General features: G+C 46.2%; 1 long non-coding RNA gene across 3 annotated transcripts in view; it reads left to right on the top strand.

The window, feature by feature from the left end:
• The window catches only part of LOC112441878 (uncharacterized), an 85,354-nt gene that overhangs the window by 36,577 nt on the left and 26,667 nt on the right, over positions 1–22,110 (top strand). For 2 of the 3 annotated variants that reach the window (XR_009490935.1, XR_009490934.1), the window contains 2 exons: positions 6,008–6,200; positions 6,908–9,909. This is a non-coding gene — a long non-coding RNA (uncharacterized lncRNA). The remainder of the gene's footprint in view (positions 1–6,007; positions 6,201–6,907; positions 9,910–22,110) is intronic. The other variant, XR_003029840.2, reaches the window with a different exon arrangement.

Below are 22,110 nucleotides of genomic sequence, written 5' to 3'. Positions count from 1 at the left end.
ACAGTCTCACCCATTGAAATGCAGCAATTGGAAAACTGACCTTCAGACTTTTGACCACTCATGCAATGCCGGACCAGCCTTTGCTCTTTGGATAATAAACCTGTCCTGGGCACCGTGCTGACCCAGCCCTGCAGTGGAGGACAGACCGAGTGGCTGTGTGCCTTCATGGAGCCTGTGTTTGAGGAAGATAGCAAAACCGAATGACCAAGATCATTTTGTAACCCAGCAGGACCCCATAGGGTCTTCCTGGGACAGACCCCCTCCCCCAGATCCTCTGCTTTAGCTTCTCTCTAAAGTACCTCAGTTCAGTTCAGTCACTCAGTCGTGTCTGACCCCACGGACTGCAGCACACCAGGCCTCCCTGTCCATCACCAACTCCTGGAGCTTGCTCAAACTCACGTCCATCGCGTCGGTGATGCCATCCAACCATCTCATCCTCTGTCATTCCCTTCTCCTCCTGCCTTCAATCTTTCCCAGCATCTGGGTCTTTTCAAATGAGTCAGTTCTTCACATCAGGTGGCCAAAGTATTGGAGTTTGAGCTTCAGTATCAGTCCTTCCAATGAATATTCAGGACTGATTTCCTTTAGGATGGACTAGTTGGATCTCCTTGCAATCCAGGGAACTCTGAAGAGTCTTCTCCAACACCACAGTTCAAAAGCATCAATTCTTTGGCGCTCAGCTTTCTTTATGGTCCAACTCTCACATCCATGCATGACTACTGGAAAAAACATAGCTTGGATTAGACGGACTTGTTGGCAATGTCTCTGCTTTTTACTATGATGTCTAGGTTAGTCATGGCTTTTCTTCCAAGGAGCAAGCATTTTTTAATTTCATGGCTGTGGTCACCATCTGCAGTGATTTTGGAGCCCTCCAAAATAAAGTCTGTGACCGTTTCCATTGTTTCCCCATCTATTTGCCATGAAGTGATGGGACTATGGTTTTTCCTGTGGTCATGTATGGATGTGAGAGTTGGACTGTGAAGAAGGCTGAGCGCTGAAGAATTGATGCTTTTGAACTGTGGTGTTGGAGAAGACTCTTGAGAGTCCCTTGGACTGCAAGGAGATCCAACCAGTCCATTCTGAAGGAGATCAGCCCTGGCATTTCTTTGGAAGGACTGATGCTAAAGCTGAAACTCCAGTACTTTGGCCACCTCATGCGAAGAGTTGACTCATTGGAAAAGACTCTGATGCTGGGAGGGATTGGGGGCAGGAGGAGAAGGGGACGACAGAGGATGAGATGGCTGGATGGCATCACTGGCTCGATGGACGTGAGTCTGGGGGAACTCCGGGAGTTGGTGATGGACAGGGAGGCCTGGTGTGCTGCGATTCATGGGGTCGCAAAGAGTTGGACATGACTGAGTGACTGAACTGAACTGAACTGAACTGATGGGACTGGATGACTTGATCTTTGTTTTTTGAATGTTGAGTTAGATAATAGTGTTTGATGCACATTTCCTGAGTTGTTTTGCAGATGTGAAAACCTGTCTCCAATAGAAGATGTTAACTACTTGATAACCATGGCCCTAGGGCTTCTGGAGCCTAGGGACTGACAGCTGAACTCCTGTGACCTGCCCTGTTCCCACACCATCAGCCAGTCAGAGAGTTGTGCACGAGCTGATCACACACCCTGTGACTCCTCCCTGCCCCCCAACCTGGCTTTTAAAAGAGCTTTGCTGAAACACTTCACCCTTTGGGGAGTTTGGGAATTTTTACGGCCTGAACCACCTCTCCTTGTGCGGCCCTGCAATAAACATTTCTCTGCTCCAGACTGCGATGTTTCCACTTGTTTGACCTCACTGTGTCCAGAAACTGGGACTGAGTGAGGAGGGTGGCCGCAGTCTCACCGCAATGAGCGGGGAGGCTGGGGGCAGACCCCGCTTTAGATCAGTGGTCACGGAAGTGAGGGCTTTAGACGCTTCCGGGAGGAGCGGCCGGTTAAGTGAACATCTGGGGATAGGGTTTCAGGAGGAGGGAACACCGGGGACAGGGGTCTGAGCCCCAGAAGGGCTGGCTGTGTGTGATTTACGCGGGTCCCCGTCACGCGGCCTTCTGTGTGTGAATCCAGGCAGGTGTGGTCTCTGATGACCTGGGGAGGGGACGCTAAGAGGCGATCCAAGCCGCAGTCCTTGTAGATGGAAGGGGCTGGGCGCTCGGTTCTGCTGCCCTGGTTCCTGTCCATCTCACCCAGGAGCAGTGGGAGGGGCGAGGTTGTTTGAAACCTGCTGGCCCTTAAAGAGCATGCTTAGGTTCTCCAAGTCTTAACCACTGGGCCTCCAGGGAAATCCCTGGATTTTTACTCCATGTGGAGCGCAGGGCAGAAGGGGAAGCCAGAGATGAAATCAGAGAGAGCAACAGGGCTAGATTGGGAATGCCATTCGTAAACTAGGCTAGAGACTTTGGTCTTTATCTTGGGGATAACAGAGAGTTAGGAAGGCAGTTAAAAAAAAGTCAGATCGGATTGTGGGGAGGCAAGGAGTGTGTTAAGCTGTTGCATAATATCAGGTGGCCCATGATGGCTTCTGGGGCCAGAGCAGTGAAGCTGAACTGGGGCTGAATGGGTACACTTGATACATACGTGGAGATAAACACACTTGCAGGGTGGGTGAGGAGGAATTAAGGAAGATGGCCAAACTCTCAGCTTGAGCGACTGTGGTGGGTGGCTGTTTCCCAATCCCAGGACACTTGAGACGGTCCAGACACCCTCTCGCTGGCTTGGAGACGCAGAGGGCTGTGAGGCACACGGGTGGGTAGCCTATCCTAGCTGAAACAGGCCCTACCTGGCAACCCGCCTGGAAACGGGGTGCCCAGTCCCATAGCTGCAGGGCACTGAATTATGCCAACCCAAAGGATGAGCCCAGAAGTGGTAGACAGACAAGGAGGCAAGAAAGCGTGGCTTTCAGAGAGTAAAGAGGAACACGGGGTGGGCCTGTCACCACCTGCCCGCTTCAGACTGCATCGGGCGCTGGGGTTTGGGAGTCGTTCAGGAGGAGAGATTCTGGTTTTCTTCTGTTATGGAGCTGTGGGGTGATTCACTACCCTTTGGGCTTAAGCAGCAAAGCCCGGGCTGCAAGTGGCCTGACACTTCTCGGCAGGAAAGCCTTGAAGATGCCTCTGTTCACTCTGTGTGTCCCCCGAGCCCACACTGGAAGCCTTCTAGAATAACGCGTCTATCTGATTCTCTTATCATCCTGAGTCCACATCCCCTGATTTATGTCAGAAACCAGATTGTGCCGTGATTGCCCATGTGTTCCTGTTGTTGTTGCTGTTTTCAGTAGAAGGTAAATGGGCCTTTCCTGTAATCTGAAGCTGGAAGACCTCCAGGAGGCAGGGGCTGCCTTTATTTTGGTTATATGCCTGACACATGTCCCTCTTTTAAAAATGGCTATTGTCATATCATGACAGTAAATAATATTTATTTATGAATTCAGCCAATACTTGTTGAGTGCCTATTATGTGCCAGGTATTTTTCTAGGTGCTAAAAATTCAGCTGCGAATAAAGCAGAATATACTTTCATAGAGAGGAGACAGAGAATAAGTGAGGTGAATAGAATGTATCCCACGCTAGATGCTGATAAGTACTGACAGTGTTAATGGCTCAGTCATGTCCAGCTCTTTGCGGCCCCATGGCCTGTAGTAGCCCGCCAGGCTCCTTGTCCATGGGGTTCTCCAGGCAAGAGTACTGGAGTGGGTTTCCATTCCCTTCTCCAGGGGATCTTCTTGACTCGGATTGAAGCTGGGTCTCCTGCATGGCAGGCAGATTCTTTACCATCTGAGCTACTGGGGAAGCCCTAATAAGTGCTAAAGAGGAAAATAAAGAAGGTGAAGATGGGGCCTGGGATGGGGTGTTGGGAAGGGCAGCCAGGGACCATACCCCCACCCCTGCCCTGGAGTCCGCAGGAAGGAGAGGCGGGCAGTCTTGCAGGAGGGATCTTTATTTGGTAAGTTATGTTGTTGTTGTTCAGTTGCTAAGTCATGAAGTCACTTTGCACCCCCATGGGCTGCAGCACACCAGGCCTCCCTGTCCTTCACCATCTCCCAGAGCTTGCTCAGACTCATGTCCACTGAGTCAGTGATGCCATCCAACCGTCTCATCCTGTCGTCCCCTTCTCCTCCTGCCTTCAATCTTTCCAGCATCAGGGTCTTTCCAGTGAGTGGGCTCTTCACATCAGATGGCTGCAGTACTGGAGCTTCAGCTTCAGCTTCAGCATCAGTCCTTCTAGTGAATATTCAGGGTTTATATCCTGTAGGATGGACTGGTTGGATCTCCTTGCAGTCCAAGGGACTCTCAAGAGCCTTCTCCAACACCACAGTTCAAAAGCATCAATTCTTTGGCATTCAGCCTTCTTTATGGTCCAACTCTCACATCCGTACATGACTACTGGAAAAATCATAGCTTTGACTATTTTTTTGTCGGCAAAGTGATGTCCCTGCTTTTTAATATGCTCTCTAGGTTTGTCATAGCTTTCCTTCCAAGGGGCAAGCGTTCTTTAATTTCATGGCTGCAGTCACTGTCCGCAGTGATTTTGGAGTCTGAGAAAATAAAATCTGTCACAGCTCCTACTTTTGCCCCTTCTATTTGCCATGATCTTAGTTTTTTGACTCTTGAGTTTTAATCCAGCTTTTTCACTCTTCTCTTTTGTCAAGAGGCTCTTTAGTTTCTCTTCACTTTTCTGCTATTGTGGTGGTGTCGTCTGCATATCTGAGGTTAGATTGAGAGGTGGTGCTTTATCTTGGTGCACAGAGAGAAACCCTAGTTTTTAATAATGACAGTGACCTGAAATTTAACTTCTGCTACTCCTAAGAGCCCCTTGCTCTGTATATTGGGAAACCAGCCTGATGAGTGTCACAGGAGAGTAGCCATGTCTAGAAGGGAAAGTAATCTAGCCAGAAAATGTTAAAATGATAGGGAATCTCAAAGATTATTTAGTGAACTACCCACTCATTTGTAGCAGAAGAAAACAAAAGACTAATGATGAATTATGGCAGAGTCAAGTCTTTCTGCTCTGAGTTTTGCCCCGGGCCACACCCATCTCTGCCTGGACCACAAGTCTTCCCGAGCAGTGATTACAGAGCCCTGGTACCTACCAACTAGGATCAGGGTAACTTCCTCGTGAGCTGATCCGCCCCAGGGTAGGTGAATTGCACCACCGCTGGTTGAGTCACGCTCCATCCTCTGCAGTGCCTTGCCCCGGGCAGGCTTCTTCCAACCAGCTGGGGAGTAACAAAGTCCACTCCAATCAGCTCCTCGGTGCTTGAAGATTTCTGGGTTATCTCACTGGTAGCTTCTGGTGGCCACAAAAAGAAAACAAACATGGTGATTGACAGCAGAAAAGGAATTCTGTGATTCAGATTCTCAATGTGTACAGAGCGGTTTGGATGGGACCTTGGAAAATTCTGCTGATTCCTGTGGAAATACTTTTTTTTTTTTTTTTGACGGCATGTTATTATAGATTGTCTACAAAATGGAAATGGAAAAAATATGAGTGGGTTGGAGTCAGGGGTATCGTTGTGTGCCCAAGCAATCTCCCCCAAGTGTCTTGCATGTCACAACTACAGTCCAGTGGGTTTTTGCTCTCTGTGGTTTTTATTACATAGTTTTGGGGGTAAAATGATATACCTTTAAATCTCTATATATTTCCTTATGTAAAGAGCTAAATATATGGACATGATCTGTTGGGTCCTAACAGATCTTTCTGGGAACGGGGGATGGGCTGAAGTCAGAGTGGGCCATGACCCAACTCCTGAGCAGGTGACACCTCCAAGAGGCAGGATGGAGACCCAGAATCAGAGTCGCCGAGAGGGGGTGATCCAGGCAGGGAAGAGAGATTAGGACTCCCGTGCCAGGGGTCCCGACGGAGGGCCGGGGGTCATCTTCTGTGCTGTGTGGCCTTCGCTAAAGGCCCAGGGCAGAGCCCCTGTGGTCTGAGTGGGGAGGGAAAGACTGGGAGGGGTTTCCTTGGTTTTAAAGCCATAATCTGCTAACATCTGCTCAATGAAACCTTTCCAGATTGCTTTGCAGATACGGTTACTGCTGTCTTGAGCTACCAAAGCAGCTATGCTTCTCCTACGACGCCTCATGCCGCCTCATGCCATCAAGCCTCATGATGCCTACAGGATTATGCTGCTATCTGGGAGCACAGTCACTGGTGCTGCAGTCTTTATAGTCTCCACACTGCCTGGGACTGCTTCACGCACAGCAGGTACAAGAGAAATGTTTATTGACTTGAACAGATAAGTCCTAATTCAGATAGATTCCATGAAACAGGAATGCTACTAATACCTTGCATAGAGGGTGACTGTTGCAATAAAGAAAAATAATTGATATAAAGTGCTTTGCTCAGGGCTGTGCACAAAGACACTCGTTTAATATTAGCTATCTTTATTATTATTGTGACCATTACTTGAATTGAAGAAATGCATCAGAATTTAAATAGTTTTGCCTACTAGTCTTTTGGCTTCTAATAATTATAATATGGACTCGAGTAAGTTTTGATGATTAAAATATGGTATTTAAAAAAATTTTTGGAGTATAGTTTATATACAATGTTGGATTACTTTCAGGTGTATGGCCAAATGAATCAGTTATACATATACATATATCCACTCTTTTTTTTAGGTTCTTTTCCCATATAGACCATTACAGAGTTTTTGAGTAGAGTTCTATGAAACAGAAATAGAGTCACAGATGTAGAAAATAAACTTATTGTTACCAGGGGTTAAGGAGGAGTGGGGGAGAGATAAATTGGGACATTGGGATTGACAAATACTGACTACTAAAATATGATATTTTAAATGTCCAGTGAAAACTGTGTTTGGAAACATTTCTTGTGCTCTGATCACTGATATTTGACCTCAGAATCAGAGTTGAATTGATTAAATCAAACACCGTCAACTTTAAATATTTCAGGTCTACAGAGATAATATTTGGATCACAAAATGATGAATACAAATTATTAAGACCAACTTGCATTTATCACTGAAGACTCCTATGGGAAGATCCTTGAACAACCCAAGTGACTCTCGTGGAGAAACCACGATGTCCACAAGAAATGAGATAATGAGGTTTCTCTAAAGGCCAGGAGTTGCTCAACAGGCACAATGTGTCGTAAACCATAGATGATGGTAAGGGTGAGACAGCAGGGCTTAGCTGCAGCGTGACGGTCCTCAGACTCGGAATCCATGGCAACGTCCCCATCTGCGGACCACTAATTTAGTGAGTCTGTTCTTTTGTGGTTTGGACATTATACACTGTGATATTTCAAGGGTCCCCACAACAGGGCAGAAAATGACTTTTTCACCCTCTTGTTCTCTTTGTGGGTGTGACTTACAGAATAAGTTTCCTGAACATAGGAATGAATTATGGCGATACATGCAGTGGTGCGGGCTTTCCCAGAGGCTTAGTGGTGAAGAACCCACCCGCAGTGCAGGAGATGCGGGTTCAATCCCTGGGTCAGGAAGATCCCCTGGAGGAGGAAATGGTAACCCCCTCCAGTATTTTTGCTGGAGGATCCCATGGACAGAGGAGCCAGGCGGGCTACAGTTCATAGTGTCACAAAGAGTCAGACATGACTGAAGCGACTGATCATGATACAGTGGTGCACACTACCGAAGTGATATCATTACCTTGTGATTTGAGATGTTTTTTTCACACATCTGCTCTTTCATCAGAGCTGGACATGAAACCTGATAAAGGCAGGAACTATGCTTTATTTTCTGTGTGTCCCTGACTGTGTTAGTATGGGGGATTAGTGATTATAAATTTACTTTGATTTGAGTTTGGTGTGTTGTTTAGGCCAGTTTGACTTAGTAAAAAACCAGGGCGGGGAGTTTGGCAATTGTGTGATGGAGGCTGAGAGATATCTGTTTGGAAAACTTTGCTCTGGTCATCAGGGCCTTGACTTTCCAATATTTATGGTATCTTTTTCAAAAATTCATGCTTTTCTAAGATCAACATCTATACTCTGTATGTCATAAAAAGAGTGGACAAGACAGGCCACAGCTGGGAAAAGCTATTTGGAACACATACAAATGACAAATGATGAGTCCAGAATACCACACAGAGAATCTCAGTGAGTCACCAGGAGAAAGCCTAATGAATGGAGGAGAGACGTGGGGAAAGATCTGAGTTGTCATTTTGGGAAATGAAAACTACAAGGAAGATACCACTTTATTTCCATTAAATGAAATTTATAAAAAGTTATCTAACACTTGTGTAGGAAGGCATTATTTTATAGGCTTTACACACAGTAGCTATTTAATTCTCTCAACAATCCTATAGGGAATGTTCTGTAATTATCTCCATTTACCAGATGAAATTAAAAGATGCTTGCTCCTTGGAAGAAAAGCTATGACAAACCTAGATAATGTATTAAAAAGCAGAGATATTACTTGGCCAACAAATGTCCATCTAGTCAAAGCTATGGATTTTCCAGTAATCGTGTATGGTTATGAGAGTTGGACCATAAAGAAAGCTGTGTGCCAAAGAATTGATGCCTTTGAACTGGGGTGTTAGAGAAGACTCTTGAGAGTCCCTTGGACTGCAAGGAGATCCAACCAGTCCATCCTAAAGGAGATCAGTCCTGGGTGTTCATTGGAAGGACTGATGCTGAAGTTGAAACTCCAATACTTTGGCCACCTCATGCGAAGAGCTGACTCATTGGAAAAGACCCTGATGCTGGGAAAGATTGAGGGCAGGAGGAGAAGGGGAAGACAGAGGATGAGATGGTTGGATGGCATCACTGGCTCGATGGACATGAGTTTGAGCAAGCTGCGGGAGTTGGTGATGGACAGGGAGGCCTGGCGTGCTGTGGTCCATGGGGTCACAGAGTCGGACACGACTGAGCGACTGAACTGACTGAGCAGATGAGGAAACAGAGGCACGGGGTGGTTAGGTGGGTTTGTGAGGTCACACAGCAAGGCAGTGGCAGAGCCAGGGACTGACGGTCTGTGTCCTGGTTCCAGAGTCCACAATCTTCACCTCTGCTCGCCTCTCCCCCTGACGGTGTGGAGGCTGGAGAGGTGCGCATGATTCACGCTTACCTGGTTTGGGAGGCAGTTTGATGTGACCTAGGAAAGTGGACTGTGTGCAGACCACGTGACCTGGCGGTTCTTCCCATCTTCACCGCAGACTAACTCATCATTGCATGTGCGGACTCAAGAGATTTGGAGTAAAAGATTCAGGGTGGCAGTGATCCCAAAAGAGAGGGAAAAACTTGGCAACAAGCCAAATGTCCATTCAGAGCAGAAAAGGTGGGTAGGCTGGAGTCTGTTCACGTTGTAGGCTTCTTCCTCTACAGCATTTACAGCGTGGGCTTAATGACAGCTCTTGTCTCTCTTCCGTCATGAGAAGCATCCCAACTGCAGCACTCCTGCATGCCCGGCCCTGCACACCTGTGCACAGGCCCTGCAGGTGGCCTATGTGGGATGCACCCACTCCCACAGCTATTCTGTTCCTCATTGCTGCACAGCAAGACCCATGTTTTCTCCATGGTCATAGGGTCTCTGTAGCAACCACTCAGTTCTGCGTTACAGCCACAGGTGATACAGTGAACGAAGGGACAGGGCTGGATGCCAATAAAGCTTTATTTATAGGACAGGCTCTATTTAACTCGTCTGTGGTCTGCAGTAGCAAAAGGCATGACCTACAAGCCCCTTCATCTTCTGATCTCATTCTCCTATATTTTCATTTCCCTAACACACTGTGAAGCTTTCCTTCCACACTCCCGTGCAAACTCTTCTTCCTAAATGTCCCCCTCCACTTTTCCTTACAGATGAACTTCTTCCAACAAAAAACGAAAAAAATCACTCAAAAAACTCCCCCAAAACAGAAAACAAAAAAAACCTCAAACTGGAAGCAAAACAAAACCTCACTTATGAATTCTTCCCAGCTCTATTTCCAGGAAGAATCAGGTATTTTTTCCTTTGTATTCCCATGGAACCCTTCTGCATTTCTATTACATCAGTTGCTACCAGTTTTTGTGACTCTTAAATATTTTTGCCTCTTTCTCATCACCTTCCAGGAAGCAGTAAATCCCTGAGAAAGAAAATTTGTCTCAACCATATTTGTGTTATCAGAGCTGGCATGGTGGCTGACACAGTGCTGGAGTTTAATACATACTTAGAAAGATGATGCAGAAAGCATGCTCGAGAACAGCATGGGGAATGCAAATAATGTGAATTCTGTCTATCCACACCATGTCATGAGCTTAACTCATTTTTAATCACTTTATCATTTGAGTTGTTTTTCCTTTTTATGGCATCACATAAAGAGTTTATCTGGATTTTTCAGTGTTTCACTTTCTAAATTTTCAGGGTGCCACCTACGTGGACACTAGTGTCAAACATGGAGAGAATGTTGTTTTAAATTTTTATATCTATCTACATACATTTATTTATTTGGCTGTCCTGGCTCTTAGTTGCAGCGTGCAGAATCTTTATTTGTGGAATGAAAACACTTAGTTGCCGCATATGGGATCTAGTTCCCCGACCAGGTTTTGAACCTGGGTCCCCTCCACTGGGAGGGCAAAGTCTTAGCCCCCAGACCAGCAGGGGAGCCCTGAGAATGTTCTCTTTTTAAGAATCCAGAAATAACATAAAAAAGAAAAGATACAGATAATGGCCATCTCTATTTGGTTTTGCCACCCAACCTTCTATGCATACCATAGAGTAAAAAAACAGCTTCATCTTGCCTGTTTCACCCTGTATATAAACAGAATCCTACTATAAATTTGTGTATGTGTATATGTGTGTGTGTATATGTGTGTGTGTATATGTGTGTGTGTATATGTGTGTGTGTGTATATATGTGTATATGTGTGTGTATATGTGTGTGTGTATATGTGTATGTGTGTGTGTGTATATATGTGTGTGTGTATATGTGTGTGTGTATATATGTGTATGTGTGTGTGTGTGTATATATGTGTATATGTGTATATATGTGTGTGTGTGTATATATGTGTATATGTGTGTGTGTGTGTGTGTCTGCTCAGTTGCATCCAACTCTTTGTGACTCCATGGACTGTAGCCTGCCAGGCTCCTCTGTCCATAGGGATTCTCCAGACGAGAATACTGGAGTGTGTTGCCATTTCCTCCTCCAGGGGATCTTCCTGACCCAGGGATTGAATCTGTCTCTCTTGTGTTTCCTCGCATTGACAGGCATATGAATTGTGTCTTTTTCCCTTTCACTATTATGCTATTGAGGTTCCTCCACAATTTAATCAGGCTGCTATTTTTCACTTATTTTAGTCTTTATTTTTAGAGCTTCCCAAGTGGCTCAGTGGTAAAGAACCCGCCTGCCAATGCAGGAGATAGAGGAGATGCGGGTTCAATCCCTGGGTCAGGAAGATCCCCTGGAGGAGGGCATGGCAACCCACTCCAGTATTCTTGACTGGAAAATCCCATGGACAGAAGAGCCTGGTGGGCTACAGTCCACACGGTCACAAAGAGTCAGACATGACTGAGCGGCCGGGCACGCACACACTACACCCTTATGGATCTGAGGCAGAGTTGGGACATCTGATAACTTCTCAGATGGATGGATCAAAAGAAGCCAGAAGGCTCTAGAGTTTTTTCTGGTTACTGGTGACCCATGGGAGATCTGGACTGGAAGAAAGGCATGAATTCTCCGGGGGGAGAGGATGAACTTGGATTAATGGATGGAGAACAGAATGCAGGGTCTGGGTCAGAGACCAGCCAGGTTGGAGCCCCGTGTGCATGGGCGGTGGGCAGACTTCCTACGGAGGCAGTGCATTTAGAGGTGCTGGGGGGCACACCCAGGCTGCAGGCTGAGGAGGAAGCTGGGAGACAGTGTTGCTGAGTGATGTACAGACCTGGAAGTGCTGCTCATCACTTCGGTCCACATTCCACTGTGTGAGCTCTGCTCTGTGACCTGGCCTCACCCTGGAAACATCAGAGTATCATTCTTGGCTTTTAGGGACATTTCATGGGGACAAGGGCTGAGGAAAATGTGCCATCAGCAAAAAGGCTTGCTTGGGAGGTCACAGGTGGCTGCTTGCTCTGTCTTTCGAGCTTCCTTCAGAGAAGAAAAGCTCCTCCAAGACCTTGCCAACAAATACTTGCTTATCAGTTGCTTGAACTAGCAGTGTGGCTCTGACCTAATCCTGCCCCTTCAGCCCTGATCCATAGCCGTGTGGAAATGGCTTCTCTCTCCACCGCATGCAAACAGAGGCATGAATGCTGGGTCTCATTCCCGTTGGGAAACAGCCAAAGTTATTATGACAGGACTGTATTTTGAGCAATGTTGGCTATTTGTTTTTTGGAGCACAAAGCAAGCAATAAATCTGTCACCCTGAAAAATCAGGTTGTGACCTAGAGGAGAGAGCAAATTGTGACTTTAGGTAAAAAAGAGTGACCTACCGGGTAGGATAATTTATCATGATAACAAAATTGCTGGAGCTCTCCTGACGGACCAGGAAGAAGGGCTGCAGTAAGCAAATTCAGGAGATGCAAGCGTCCGAGTATTTGTAACTGATCAATATTTCCAGGGTTCCCAAGCAGCCAAAAAGCTGCCAGCGTTCGGAGGAAGTACACTGCTCACCTGATTTGTTTTAAAGGGAAAACTGAGGGCTCTGATTATTCTCTTCAAAAGAATGTCACCACTCCACTGTGGGTGCTCTTTGTAGGAGGAAAATAAATACTCTTCGGGGGATTGAAGTGATGATGCTTGATTCTGGGGCAGGGTGGGTGGTGAGAGGGGGAGGAAGGAGGAAGCAGGGGTTGATGTGCCTGTGACCTGGAAGAGCTTAAGGAAACTGACTGGGGGAGAGCAACATCCTTCACTCGCTCCTGTGTTCAAACTGGTCCTCCTGGAGCCTGAACCAAGCAAGTGTGTCACCTTGGGAATTACTGAGAGAAAGGCTTAGGCGACGCCAGAGGTTATTTATTTATTCATTTATTGAAGGTTGTTTCTTTTTTTCTTAAGAATCCAGTCTTTACTGAATGTGTTACAATACTGCTTCTGTTTTATGGTTAGGTTTTTTTGGCCACTAGGCAAGTGGGCCAACCAGGGATGGAACCTGCAACCCCTGCGTTGGTAGGTGAAGTCTTAACCCCTGGCCCACCCGGGAAGTCCCCCCAGAGGTTATTCACATTCTCTCTTCCCACGTACACTTGCCCTTTTGATCCGCTCTCCCTGCTGCCCTGTCCTGCTCGGTGGCTTTTGGGAGGAGATGGCCTGCCTCCTCCCTGCCTCCCCTCCATGTTGGTGGGGTTGTCAGTGCTACCTGCTGGGCAGCAGAGGGAAGACAGGCTGGGGACCGCCGCCCCCGACCCCGCAGGCAGCTTGTGTCCCTCTTCTGAAGTCACAGCTCCCAGAGGGAGTTCTTTTCCACAGAGCCACTTTTATCCCTGGTTTGCGGCGACCTCTCCCTTCCTTGACACTTCTGTCACAGGGGTGCCTGGCATCCCCACCCCGGGGTCCTCCACGTCCCGAGGTGTCCCCGCTCTCTGCCCGCGGGTCTGCAGACTAAGCCGCCCTAAGTTGCTGTGTGCCCTTTCCTGCCCCCTCCATTGTTCCACAGACCCCCTTCCACAGACCTGAACCTCATCCTGGCTTTTCAGGGACTCCAGTCCAGTTCAGTCCAGTTCAGGCCCTCAGTCGTGTCCGACGCTTTGCGACCCCGTGGACTGCAGCACGCCAGGCCTCCGTGTCCATCACAAACTCCTGGAGTTCACTCAAACTCATGTCCATTGAGTCGGTGATGCCATCCAACCATCTCATCCTCTGTCATCCCCTTCTCCTCCCGCCTTCAATCTTTCCTAGCATCAGGGGCTTTTCAGGGACTCCAGTGGGCCTTAAACGGGGGAGAAGAATGCTCTCAGTCCCTGGGTGAAGAATGCAGAGTTTACATGACGCAGCTCAGGGTTGCAAACCACACGATACACCCAGCTTAGGATGTTATCAAACTCGGGTCCTTATCTCTCCATTCCGCTGAAATGTACAACTACGATGAGCCCGGCTTTATGTCGTCATCGCTTCTCCATGAAATTGAAGGCTAGATAAAGTGCTCCATCCCTGAGCTTGAACACCCATGATCTCAGCCACACAGACCACAAGGCTCTTGGTATTTGCACTTCTGTGGCCCACGGACCCAGCTATGCCCCTGCGGACTTGACAGGCTCATCCCATTTCTCAGAAGAGATTTAATGGCAGAGAGTTCATGTCCGGCAAAGACTTCATTACTTTTATCAGCTCTCCATGCTCTCCTGCTTGCTGCTGCACTGAGAGGTCTTACTGAATAATCTATACTTGTCAGAAATACAAATGTGCCCTAGCTCCAGACAGCTTTGATTCCACCTATTGCACTTTCTTATTTAGGATATTCTGGAAGGGGTTAGACAGATGCCTTCTGTAGGGGCCTGGCTGCAGTGTGGTGTTGGTTTGTGTCCAGTATAGTCCAGTATTCTTGCCTGGAGAATCCCATGGACAGAGGAGCCTTGCGGGCTACAGTCCACGGGGTCACAGTTAGACACGTCTGAGCGACTCAGCACGCACACACACACCAGCAAAGCGGTAACATCCAATTTCCTTGTGCCTGAGGCCCCTGATGAAGTGCATTCATGATGCTGAATGACTCACAGATGCCTGTTGCTTTTTAGGCTGAGGCAGGTTTTCAGGGAGAAAAGGACTTATTTACTACTTCTTCTAATTTTATTATTGACCTTCAGTTCAGTTCAGTTCAGTCGCTCAGTCGTGTCTGACTCTTTGCGACCCCATGAATCGTAGCACGCCAGGCCTCCCTGTCCATCACCAACTCCCGGAGTTCACTCAGACTCATGTCCATCGAGTCAGTGATGCCATCCAGCCATTTCATCCTCTGTCGTCCCCTTCTCCTCCTGCCCCCAATCCCTCCCAGCATCAGAGTCTTTTCCAATGAGTCAACTCTTCCCATGAGGTGGCCAAAGTACTGGAGTTTCAGCTTTAGCATCAGTCCTTCCAAAGAAATCCCAGGGTTGATCTCCTTCAGAATGGACTGGTTGGATCTCCTTGCAGTCCAAGGGACTCTCAAGAGTCTTCTCCAACACCACAGTTCAAAAGCATCAATTCTTCAGCGCTCAGCCTTCTTCACAGTCCAACTCTCACATCCATACATGACTACTGGAAAAACCATAGCCTTGTTGGCAAAGTAATGTCTCTGCTTTTGAATATGCTATCTAAGTTGGTCATAACTTTCCTTCCAAGGAGTAAGCGTCTCTTAATTTCATGGCTACAGTCACCATCTGTAGTGATTTTGGAGCCCAGAAAAATAAAGTCTGACACTGTTTCCACTGTTTCCCCATCTATTTCCCATGAAGTGATGGGACTGGATGCCATGATCTTGGTTTTCTGAATGTTGAGCTTTAAGCCAACGTTTTCACTCTCCACTTTCACTTTCATCAAGAGGCTTTTTAGTTCCTCTTCACTTTCTGCCTTAAGGGTGATATCATCTGCATATCTGAGGTTATTGATATTTCTCCCGGCAATCTTGATTCCAGCTTGTGTTTCTTCCAGTCCAGCGTTTCTCATGATGTACTCTGCATATAAGTTAAATAAGCAGGGTGACAATATACAGCCTTGACATACTCCTTTTCCTATTTGGAACCAGTCTGTTGTTCCATGTCCAGTTCTAACTGGTGCTTCCTGACCTGCATACAGGTTTCTCAAGAGGCAGATCAGGTGGTCTGGTATTCCCATCTGTTTCAGAATTTTCCACAGTTTATTGTGATCCACACAGTCAAAGGCTTTGGCATAGTCAATAAAGCAGAAGTAGATGTTTTTCTGGAACTCTCTTGCTTTTTCCACGATCCAGTGGATGTTGGCAATTTGATCTCTGGTTCCTCTGCCTTTTTGAAAACCAGCTTGAACATCAGGAAGTTCACAATTCACATATTGCTGAAGCCTGGCTTGGAGAATTTTGAGCATTACTTTACTAGCATGTGAGATGAGTGCAATTATTGATCTTAGATAGGTTAAATATTTTTGTGGATCTGTTTTCCCACTCATGTATGTCGATGCATAAATTGTGCCCTGAATGTCTTATTTATTTTAAAATTAACTTTGTTTATCTTTCCAAAGAATTGACTTTTGCCTTTACTGATTTTTGGTGGCAGTGTGTGACTTGCAGGATCTTAGTTCCCCAACCAGGGATGGAACCCGTGTTCCCTGCATTGGGAGCACAGAGTCTTAACCACTGTACCACCGGGAAAGTCCCCCAGTGTCTCTTTTTAAAAAAAACACCACAGTCAAAACTATTGAATAGTATCTTGTAACATATTTGGTTATTAAATCTCTATTAGTTAAAATAAATGATAATACAAGCGTATGAGTACTAACAGAGTATGAAAGAAGAAAAATAAGCAGAGTGTATCCAGTTGAGATTAGTGTTGATAAGGCAGGACAGTCAGCATTGATCACACAAGCGTTTTCAGCTGTCGTTAGACTTTAGTATTATTCATAAAAAGAGAAAAGAGAGGACGATGGGGATTTGTGTCAGGCCCTGAACTAAGAACTTTATGTCTCTTATTTCATTTAGCTATTTAAGTTAAATTTACCTCAATAGCAAAGTCACAGAAGCTCCCTAAATGTGTGTCCAGAGGTGAGTGGATATAGATGTGGTCCATACATACAAGGGGCTTCCCAGGTGCGGCTAGTGGGAAAGAACCTGCCTGCCAGTGTCAGACACACGAGATACCTGGGTTTGACCCCTGGGTCATGGAGATCCCCTGGAGGAGGGAGTGGCAACCCACTCCAGCAATGTCGCCTGGAGAATCCCATGGACAGGGGAGCCTGGTGGGCTACTGTCCATAGGGTCACAAAGAGTCGGACACGACTGAGTGTCTACCACTTCACTTCCTTATTTTTCATGACCAAATTCCATTTTTTCTTTGCCTTTCAACTACGTATCAAAATATAAGCATTTTGTGCCAGACTTAATACTTAGAATACATACTGATGTTTAAATTTTTTACATCATTGACTGTCAGTCTTTCTGCTTTGGCTCCTTTTATTAATACTATGCTTGAACAGACCTCTTTCACTAGAAGATGACATAAATGTTTACCTACTTTCTATGATAGAGCTCTTTCTTTATCACAATATTAAATCCTAACTGGGTGGAGTGGAGCTGAAGGCGAGATGTCCGGCAGTGACACCGCTGTTCTCTGTATAACGCCTCCTTTTCCTAAGAGGCCTCAGCGAATGCTCCGTCTCCTCCCCAAAGACTTACCAGGCCAGTGGTGGTGTCTATTTTGTGTGTATTTCAGCCTTGTTTGAGGTTTAATTTTGGTCGGTTGCTCTGCCATTTTGGTGACACGAGAGACGTCACCTTTGGACAACGCAGAGCGTTAGGGGCACCAACACTTCCTCGCGTCGCACCAGCCGCACACCACAGGGTCCTGCAGTGTCTACTATGGAAAAAAATCTGGATATACGTGAACCTGTGCAAGTTCAAACCCATGTGTTGCTCTGTTGAAGGATCAACTGTATTTCAGCAGCAGGGTGACTTGATAAAGCGTTGGAATACAATTCATACATAGACATGTTCACGGCATGGTTGTGTGGTTGCCTGCTGCTGCACTTATGCTGGACACGTGCGCGCGTGCTCAGTCGCATGGTTGTGCCCTCCTCTTTGTGCCCCGTGGACTATAGCTCACCAGGCTCCTCTGTCCGTGGCATCCTCAGGCAAGAATGCTGGAGTGGGTTGCCATTTCCTCCTCCAGGGGATCTTCCCGACCCAGGGATTGAACTGGCGTCTCTGGCATCTCCTGCACTGGCTGGTGGATTCTTTACCCCTGAGTCACCTGGGAAGCCTCTATGCTGTATAATAACCATCCAAAATGCAAGGGCTTGGGGACTTCCCTGCAGTGGTTGAGATTCTGTGCTTCCACTGCAGGCGGCATGGGTTCAATCCCTGGTCCGGGAACAAAGATCCTACATGAGGGGCAAAAAAAAAAAAAGAAGAACCCCCCACCCAAGAAAAAACTCCAAAATGCAAGGGCTTAAAATAGCCCTTTTAAACAGGGTTTCAAGAAGCATTTAAACCCTAATACCCTAAGGCATTTATTATATGTAACTAATTAACTATGTTCCAGGGGGAAGATTAGAAAAATAGTCACTCAAATATTTTTTCTATAGGGCTTAATTTTCTCATGGAGACTCCATTGAGAAAGGGTGGCTTAAAACAGTACACATTTATTTAGCTCATGAATCTGCAGCTTGATTTAGGTCAACAACAGACTGGTTCCAAATAGGAAAAGGAGTACGTCAAGGCTGTATATTGTCACTCTGCTTATTTAACTTCTATGCAGAGTACATCATGAGAAACGCTGGACTGGAAGAAGCACAAGCTGGAATCAAGATTGCTGGGAGAAATATCAATAACCTCAGATATGCAGATGACACCACCCTTATGGCAGAAAGTGAAGAGGAACTAAAAAGCCTCTTGATGAAAGTGAAAGTGGAGAGTGAAAACGTTGGCTTAAAGCTCAACATTCAGAAAACGAAGATCATGGCCTCCGGTCCCATCACTTCATGGGAAATAGATGGGGAAACAGTGGAAACAGTGTCAGACTTTATTTTTGGGGGCTCCAAAATCATTGCAGATGGTGACTGCAGCCATGAAATTAAAAGACGCTTACTCCTTGGAAGGAAAGTTATGACCAACCTAGATAGCATATTCAAAAGCAGAGACATTACTTTGACACAAAGGTCCGTCTAGTCAAGGCTATGGTTTTTCCTGTGGTCATGTATGGATGTGAGAGTTGGACTGTGAAGAAAGCTGAGTGCTGAAGAATTGATGCTTTTGAACTGTGGTGTTGGAGAAGACTCTTGAGAGTCCCTTGGACTGCAAGGAGATCCAACCAGTCCATTCTGAAGGAGATCAACCCTGGGATTTCTTTGGAAGGACTGATGCTAAAGCTGAAACTCCAGTAGTTTGGCCACCTCATGCAAAGAGTTGACTCATTGGAAAAGACTCTGATGCTGGGAGGGATTGGGGGCAGGAGGAGAAGGGGACAACAGAGGATGAGATGGCTGGTGGCATCACTGACTCGATGGACATGAGTCTGAGTGAACTCCGGGAGTTGGTGATGGACAGGGAGGCCTGGCGTGCTGTGATTCATGAGGTCCCAAAGAGTTGGACACGACTGAGTGACTGAACTGAACTGAAGCTGGTTTTAGCTGGGCTCACTCTTAGCCTGGTGGTTTGCTGGCCGTGGACTGAGGAGCTGCATGTAACCAGGCTGCGTACCTTTTATCTTCTAGGTACCAGCCCACATGCTTCTACTTCAAGGGGCAGAGGGCAGGACAGGAAGCAGATACAGTGTTTTCAAACCTCTGTTTGTTGCAAGCTCACTAACATCTCATTGGCCAAAACAAGTCACCTGACTGAACTCAGCCCTGAGGGGCTGGGAAATCTACTTTACCTTTTGATAGAAGAGACTGCAGAGGCACCTTGCACAGAAGGTGCAGGCAGGGAGGGGTGGAGAAATTGGGGCCATTAAGGTAATTAATGCACCGCCACGATGTAACTCGTAACAACATGTCTCCTGTTGTTAATTTTCTTTAAGGCTTTTTACTGACTCTTCCTGAAAACTTGTTATGTTTTGGAGTCATTTTGTCAAGATAAAAAGTTGCCCACCGGGATTTGCACCACCAGAAAGTATATATTGACTCCTGAGCTTGATGCTTTTAGATGTTCATGGCATTTGGTCTTTCCAGTAAATGAAAGTAGCTATTACCACCCCCATTTTACAGGTAGTGACACTGAGGCTCAGTCAGATTAAATGCAGTCATCTTTTGGTATCTTCAGTATTCTTGAGAAACCCATGAACAATATGAAGACTCTTGAGAGTCCTTTGGACTACAAGGAGACCAAACCAGTCAATCCTAAAGGAAATCAATCCTGAGTATCTTTTGGAAAGACTGAAGCTGAAGCTGAAACTCCAATCCTTTGACCACCCGATGCGAAGAACTGACTCATTGGAAAAGACTCTGACGCTGGGTCTCCTTGAAGACCAGCAACTCCTTGAAGGCAGGAGGAGAAGGGGACGACAGAGGATGAGATGGTTGGATGGCATCACTGACTCAGTGGACATGAGTTTGAGCAAGCTCCGGGAGTTGGTAATGGACAGGGAAGCCTGGCGTGCTGCAGTCCATGGGGTCGCAAAGAGTCAATGACTGAGAGACGGAACTGAACTGAAATTAGTTACAATACCTAATTCAATGTAAATATTATGGAAATAGATGTAAATATATGCCCGCAGGTGGCAAATTCAAGTTTTGCTTTGGGGAACTTTGCAGGATTTTTTTTTTCTGAATATTTTCCATGTGGATACAGAGGGCCATGGACAGGTAGTTAAATACTGTAACTGTTTATCTCGAAGCAAGTACGGTGGGAGCCTGGGCTCCAATTTAGGGTTCCTATTAGAAGTCCTCCCCTTCCTCTCATCCAGAGATGCTTCCTTGATAACCGCCTGAGGCTCAAGCAGGCCAACGTCCATGAATGGGCCTGGAGAGTTAATGTGAAATAAGACTCGGTGATGCTGGAGTCCCCACACGATGGGCCTGGGGAGGCAATGTGAGCTAAGACTCGGTGATGCTGGAGTCCCCACACGTTTCTGTAAATACAGGCATGTCTCATTTTATTGTGCTTTGCTTTATTTTGCTTTTTACAAATTAAAGATTTGTGGCAACTCTGTGTTGAGGAAGTATATCTGTGCTATTTTTTCCAACAGCGTTTGTTTGTTTCGTGTCTCTGTCATACTTTGGTAATTTTCACAAAATTTGAAATTTTCATTATTATTATATTTGCCATGCTGATCTGTAATCAGTGATGGTAAAGAACCCACCTGCCAATGCTGGAGACTTAAGAGACACGAGTTTGATTCCTGGGTTGGGAAGATCCCCTGGAGGAGGGCATGGCAACCCACTCCAGGATGCTTGCCTGGAGAATCCCGTGGACAGAGGAGCCTGGCGGGCTGCAGTCCATGGGGTCTCAAAGAATCGGACACGACTGAAGCAACTTAGCACACACACGTAATCTTTGATGTTACTACCGCAAAATGACTATGACTCACTGAAGGCTCAGGTGATGTTTAGCATGTTTTTAGCAATAAAGTATTTTTAAATCGAAGCATGTACCTTTTTTAAAAGATGTAATGCTAAGGCACATGTAACAGACTACAGCATAGGATAAACACAACTTTTTATTTTTTTAAAGTTTTTTTTTTTTTTGGAGGTGGTTCATTCTTAGTCTTTATTGGATTTGTTACAATTTAGCTTCTGTTTTATGTTTTTGTTTTTGTTTTTCTTTTGGTCTCAAGCAAGTGTGATCTTAGTTCCCCAACCGGGGATTGAACCCCTGCTTTGAAAGGCCAAGTCTTTGTCCTTGGACCACCAGTGTGTTAGCCACTCAATCGTGTCTGAGTCTTTGCAACCCCAAGGACTGTAGCCCGCCAGGCTCCTCTGTCTATGGGATTCTCTAGGCAAGAATACTGGAGTGGTTTGCCGTGTCCTTCTCCAGGGGATCTTCCCGACCCAGGGATCGAACCCACATCTCCTGCAACAGCAGGTGGGTTTTTTACCACTGTGCCACCTGGGAAGCCGCTGAACCACCAAGGAAGTCCCTAAACATAATTATTATGTGTACAGGAAAACTAAAAAATTCATGTAACTTGCTTTATTGTGGGTGGTGGTCTGGAACAAACCAGCAATATGGCCAAGGAATGCCTTGTAAAGCTCAGGAAGTTTTTAATTTGCAGGAGAATCTTTTATATCTCCTTCCTGTTTCAGGCATTAGTTTCTGTGTATACAATGTCATTATATAAATTGCGTTACCTATATAATTGACAGAAGGAGATAAATAATCACAAGAAGTGTAGTTGACATTTATTATGGAGGCACTAACTTTTATAACTCTATTGTGTTATAATCCGTTCAATTTTCTGGCAGTTTGGAAGAACAACTATTTATGAGGGGATTAGCTATGTCTTCAGGCTGCCAAAATTTTCCCTTAGGAAGCTTTGATTGGGGTTCAGAAATGAGGTAAAGGAGCTGAGGGCAAGTGGCAGGATCTCATGGCAGGGCTGCCAGGGGTGGTGTCAGATGCTGACCTGC

The sequence above is a fragment of the Bos taurus genome, chromosome 16 (genome assembly GCF_002263795.3).
Source record: "Bos taurus isolate L1 Dominette 01449 registration number 42190680 breed Hereford chromosome 16, ARS-UCD2.0, whole genome shotgun sequence".
In the NCBI taxonomy this organism is placed as follows: domain Eukaryota; kingdom Metazoa; phylum Chordata; class Mammalia; order Artiodactyla; family Bovidae; genus Bos; species Bos taurus.
Note: the sequence above shows the minus strand (reverse complement) of the source record. Positions and strands in the feature narration are given on the sequence as shown.